Genomic DNA, 6,481 nt, shown 5'->3' on the forward strand with positions numbered 1-6,481 from the left:
AGGACTAACGGTAGTCAATATCTGTCTGGGGACGGGGAGACACCTCTTATTAACAAGAGTGCCTGAACGATGCAAATTTGTATACCTAACTTTAACTGTACCCCACAACCTTATAATAAAAAATATGTTTAAAAGAAAAAGTCTGCTCTTACCACTTCTAATTAACATTGTCCAGAAGTTCCAGTGAGGATGCTTAGAAAAGAGAAAGAGAAATAAAAGACATCCAAACTGGAAAGGAAACTTCCTTTCTCCCGATGATATCTTATATATAGGAAATGCTAAGGAATCTATAAAATAAAAGTAAACAAGTTCAGCAAAGTTATAGGATACAAGATCAACATATAAACAGGAGTTTTAGGCCCGGTCTGGTGGCTTGCACCTGTAATACCAGTGCTTGGGGAAGCTGAGGTGGGATTGCTGGAGGCCAGGAAATCAAGACCAGCCTGAGCACCAGAGTAAGACCCTGTCTATACAAAAAAATTTTAAAAGCCAGGCCTTATAGTCCTCGCTACTCAGGAAGCTGAGGCAGAAAGATCACTTGATTCCAGGAGTTGAAGGTTATAGTAAGCTGTAACTGCACCGCTACACTCCAGCCTAGGCAACAGAGTAAGCCCTATAGCTAAAAAAGGTTAAAATTAATTTTAAAATAAATAAAGTTTTAAAACATACATTTATTTCTACACACTAGAAATAAACAATCTCAAAATGATATATTTCGTTTTGTTATTTTTTGACTCAGGGTCTCACACTGTCGCCCAGTCTGAAAGTGCAATGGCATGATCACCACAGGGCTCAGGCAAATCCTCCTGCCTCAGCCTCCCAAGTGGCTGGGACTACAGGCATGTGCAACCACACCAGGCTAATTTCTTAAATTTTCTGTGGAGACAAGGTCTCACTGTGTTGCCCAGGCTGGTCTCGATCTCCTGGCTCAAGTAATCCTCCCATCTCAGTCTCCCAGCATCCCACAATGCTGCAATTACAGGTGTGAGCCACCACACCTGGTCTGAAAATAAAACTTTAAAAATCACTTCCACTTACAATAGCAACAAAAAATACTCTGACTTGCACACTGAAAATTACAAAACAATGTTTAAAAACTAGCTTTTAAAGACCTAAATAATGGAAAGACAAACATGTTCATGAATTGGAAGACTTAATATTTTAGGATGACAACAGTATTCAAACTGATTGACACATTAAATGCAATCCCTGTCAAAATTCCAACTATGTTTTTTGCAGAAATGGACAAGCTAATCCTAACATTTGGGTGGATTGCAAAAGACCCCAAACAGCCTGTATAAGCCTGTAAAAGAACAAAAGAGTTAGAGGACACATATTTTTCAATTTTAGAACTTATTAGAGGCTGGGCATGGTAGCTCACACCTGTGATTCCAGCACTTTGGGACACCAAGATGGGAGGGCTGCTTGAGCCCAGGAGTTAGAGACCAGCCTGGACAACACAGTGAGGCCTCATCACTATAAAATAAAAACAAACATAAAAATAAATTAGCCAGGCATGGTGGTACACACTTACAGTCCCAGCTACTGAGGAGGCTGAGGTGGAAGGACTGCCTGAGCCCTGAAGTTTGAGGCTGTTGTGAGCCATGATTATGCCACTGCATTTCAGACTGTGCAACAGAGATTCTGACTCAAAAAATCAAATCAAATCCTACCAGAAAGTTACAGTATGATGTGTTGCTTCCAGGGTAATCCGGTTCAGTACGAGAGGAGTCGCAGACTCAGACATTTGGTGTATGTGCTTGGCTGAGGAGCCAATGGGGTGAAGCTACCATCTGTGGGCTTATGACCCAACACCTCTAAGTCAGAATTCCACTGTGCCGAATGATATAGCAGCGCCATGGAGCCTCGGATAGACATATCCCATCATCCCTGCTGGCAGCACACACCCCCCAGCCGGGAGTCGAAACTGGGGTCTGGTGCAGAGAGCCCCTCATCCTTGGACATGGGGTGCAACCAGAAAGGTGGCCACCCCCTCACCCATCAAGCGTGGCATGTCCGTGGAGAACCTGGTGCTAAACCACTCGCAGGCGACCTGCTTCTGGGTCGGGGTTTCATATGTAGCAGAGCTGCTCCCTCGCTGTGATCTATTCAAAGTCAGCTCTTGGCCAGGCTCAGTGGCTCAGTCAGTAATTCCAACACTTTGGGAGGCTGAGGTGAGTGGATTGCCTGAGCCCACGGGTTTGAGACCCACCTGGGCAACTTGGCGGGACCTCATCTCTACAATAAATCAAAAAATTAGCCGGGCGTGATAAGTGCGCGCCTGTAGTTCCAGCTACTTGGAAGGTTGAGGCGGAAGGATCGCCGGAGCCCAGCAGGTCAAGGCTGCAGTGGCCGGAAGCAGCCACTGCAGTCCAGTCTGGGCGACAAGAGTGAGACTCCAACTCAAAACAAAACAAAACAAACAAAACAAAATGGTGTGGTGTTGGCACAAGGGTAGATATACAACTGACAGTCCAGAAAGAAACTCACACATCCATGGTTAACTGAGTTACAACAAGGGTCAAAACTATTCACTGGGTAAAGAATGTGTTTTTCAACAAATGGCACTGGGACCAACAGATAACCACACACAAAAGAATGGGACCTCATCCCCGTGAAAATTAAACCGAAATGTAAGAGGAAAACTCTAAAGTCCTTCAAAGAACACAGGGCACACCTTCACGACTGTGGATGCAGTAACAGATCTTCAGACATGACACCAAATGTACAGGCATCAGAGAAGACAGACAAACTGGGCTTCATCAACACCGAAAACCTCTACAAACCAAAGAACACTACTAAAAAGTTAACACGACCTACAGAAAAGGTTTGCAAATCATCTGTCTGATAAGAATCTAATAGCCAGAATATATAAAGAACTCTCGTAACTCTCAAAAAAGACAACACAATTAAAAATGGGCAAAGGACTTGAATATTATTTCTCCCAAGATTTACAAATGACCAAAAAGCATATGAAAAGATGTTCAACTTCACTAATCACTACAGAAATGCAGGTGAAACCCAACAGATACCACTTCACTCACACTCACTAGGATGGCTACTAAAACACACAACACACACGGGTGGAGGGGGGTGAGCAACAGGCTTGGTGAGTATGTGAAGAAATCCTAATCCTAACCCTCATACGTTGCAGGTGGGAGCACAAAATGGGGCAGATGCCCTGGCAAACAGTCTGGTGGCTTCTCAAAAAGTTAAAGATAGGATCACCACACATGACCCAGTGTTCCACTTCTAAGTATAGACTCAAGAGAAATGAAAACAGTTGTTCAAATAAAAAGATACACGTCACTGTTCACAGCAGCTTTATTCATAACAGCTCAAGAGTGGAAACATCCTAATGTGTATCAACTGATGAATAAACAAAACAGAGCATAACCCTCCAATAGCTATGATTATCATTTAGTCAAAAAAAGTCCATGAAAGTCTGCGTGACCCCAAGTTCATATGCTAAGCCTTTGCACGTGGATGTCCCCACTGAGGGGGCATCACAAATCTAGCAAACCACTCATATGTCCCCTCCAAGGGGATATAAAGAGATTGCCGGTGATCATACAGGACAAACTATGTCAGCTCAAATTTTTCAAAAATGTACGTTTCCTAGAAGTTTTCCACTCAAACTGCATAAAAAACAAATAAAGAGATGAAACATATACTGATCGATCAGCTGAGAAATGGTTTTAAGAAATCAAAGTGCAGCGGGCTCGGTGGCGCGCCTTGGGAGGTTGAGGTGAGTGGATTGCCTGAGCCCGCGGGTTCGAGACCCGCCTGAGCAGTGAGACCTCATCTCTACAATCAATCAAAAATCAGCCGGGCGTGGTAACACATGCCTGTAATTCCGGCTACTTGGAAGGCTGAGGTGGAAGGATTGCTGGAACCCAGCGGGTTGAGGCTGTGGTGGCCAGGAGCGGCCACTGCACTCCAGTCTGGGAGACAGAGTGAGACGCCAACTCAAAAAAAAAAAAAAAAATTAGCCAGGTGTGGTAGTGCGTGCCTGTAGTTCCAGCTACTAGGAAGGCTGAGGCGGGAGGATCACCGGAGCCCAGTAGGTGGAGGCTGTGGTGGCTGGGAACGGCTACTGCACTCCAGTCTGCTGGGCGACAGAGTGAGACTCCAACTCGAAAAAAAAAAAAAATTGACAGATACTTTGCCTTGCCTAAAGAAATTGTTCTGGTTGGGCACAGGGACTCGTACCTGTAATCCTAGCACTCTAGGAGACCAAGGTGAGGGGATTACTTGAGCCCAGGTGTTCGAGATCACTCAGGGTAACAGTGAGAGCTTGCCTCTGAAAAAATTAAAAAATTAGCTGGGTGTGGTAGCACATGCCTGTAGTCCCAGCTACTTGGGAGGTTCAGGTGGAAGGATTGCCCAACCCTAGGAGGTCGAGGCTGCAGTGAGCTGTGGATCATGCCACTGGGCGACAGAGTGAGACCCTAACAAAAAGAAAACGCAGTTGCTCTACCTCTCTGTCCACCAGTCGTGTTGGTGGATGGCTGTCTCCCCAGTCTCCTCACTCGGGCAACATGATCGCTTGAGTCCTGGTCGCTTGAGTCCTGGTCGCTTGAGTCCCTGATGTTCTGTGCCACTGAGAGCACGCCAATCACAGGGAGCAGTCCGTTTAGTCGCTTGCCCTCTCTCGCGCTGCTGCAGGCCAGACGGGTGCCGGGAACACTGGGCGAAGGGGCACTACACGGAGGGCGCGGAGCTGGTGGACTCGGTGCTGGACGTGGTGCGCAAGGAGTGCAAGCACTGCGACTGCCTGCAGGGCTTCCAGCTGACGCACTCGCTGGGGGGCAGCACGGGCTCGGGCATGGGCACGCTGCTCATCAGCAAGATCCGGGAGGAGTACCCCGACCGCATCATGAACACCTTCAGCGTCATGCCCTCCCCCAAGGTGTCCGACACGGTGGTGGAGCTCTACAACGCCATGCTGTCCGTGTGCCAGCTGGTGGAGAACATGGACGAGACCTACTGCATTGACAGCGAGGCGCTCTATGACATCTCTATGACATCCGCACCCTCAAGCTCACCGTGCCCACCTACGGCGACCTCAACCACACGACCTCAACCACCTGGTGTTGGCCACCATGAGCGGGGTCACGACCTCCCTGTGCTTCCCCGGCCAGCTCAATGCTGACCTGCGCAAGCTGGCCATGAACACAGTGCCCTTCCCACGCCTGCACTTCTTCATGCCTGGCTTCGCGCCCCTCACCAGCCGGGGCAGCCAGCAGTACCAGGCGCTGACAGTGCCTGAGCTCACCCAGCAGATGTTCGATGCCAAGAACATGATGGCTGCCTGCGACCCGCGCCACGGCCGCTACCCTGACCGTGGCCACTGTCTTCCAGGGCCCCATGTCCATGAAGGAGGTGGACGAGAGATGCTGGCCATCCAGAACAAGAACAGCAGCTACTTTGTGGAGTGGATCCCCAACAACGTCAAGGTGGCAGTGTGCGATATCCTGCCCCAGGGCCTGAAGATGGCATCCACCTTCATCAGCAACAGCACGGCCATCCAGGAGCTATTCAAGTACATCTCAGAGCAGTTCTCGGCCATGTTCCGGCACGAGGCCTTCCTGCACTGGTTCACGGGCGAGGGCATGGACGAGATGGAGTTCACCGAGGCGGAGAGCAACGTGAACGACCTGGTGTCCCAGTACCAGCAGTACCAGGTAGCCACGGTCAACGACGGGGAGGAAGCGTTTGAGGACGACGAAGAGGAGATCAACAAACAGAGGACCCCCAGCTCAGATACTGCAGTGCGTGTGTTCTTTCTTTACCCTACTGGCCCGGCATGGTGCTCTGGTCTGAACCTGTTGGTAGAGAACCCTCACCCACAAATGCAACGAAGTTGTCTTATCACTCGTCTGGAATAAAGAAAACACTCTAAGACAGCATGTCACTGGGAGTTCTACCCGATCAGATCAGAGGATGGAGATTTACTAGCAGAGGGCTTGAATGAAAGAATGAAGGGGCCTTGAAAGGCTAAGGAAAGAACCTCACCTTCCACTAAGTATTCAAGTGCGGCTGGGAATAAGCAGGGAGCTAGAAGTCTTTCTTCATCCTTCATGGTGAAACCCAAAGCTGTGCAGTGTGGCCTTATTTGAATATGTAATATGAACTCTGAAACAATCTATTCATAATAAAATACTCAACTTGTAAAAAAAAAAAAGAAATCAAAGTGTGTCCTTTCATATCTTCTTCGAACAGGCTGGAAAATTACATATTATTAACATGGGAGGAAGACAAGAAGCCTTCACCATCTGCCTGAATAGAAAAACACCAGGTGGAAGATGTTAAACAATGACTACTGCACAACATGTATCAATGAACCTGCAATGCATGTTGGTGGCTGCTTCACATGTTACCACAGGTTAGAAAACTGTGAGAGAGAAAAGTTTCATTTTTGTCCTCAATGTCCAACATTCCATTATAAGAAAAATATCACTACAATAAAATAACCGGT

General features: G+C 47.7%; 1 pseudogene; it reads left to right on the top strand.

Moving 5' to 3' along the window:
* Positions 1-4,670: 4,670 nt before the first annotated feature.
* Positions 4,671-5,891, top strand: LOC103257631 (annotated as a pseudogene).
* Positions 5,892-6,481: the final 590 nt, after the last annotated feature.

The sequence above is a fragment of the Carlito syrichta genome, unplaced genomic scaffold (genome assembly GCF_000164805.1).
Source record: "Carlito syrichta isolate Samal-C Ts95f unplaced genomic scaffold, Tarsius_syrichta-2.0.1 Scaffold301821, whole genome shotgun sequence".
NCBI classification, from domain to species: Eukaryota; Metazoa; Chordata; class Mammalia; order Primates; family Tarsiidae; genus Carlito; species Carlito syrichta.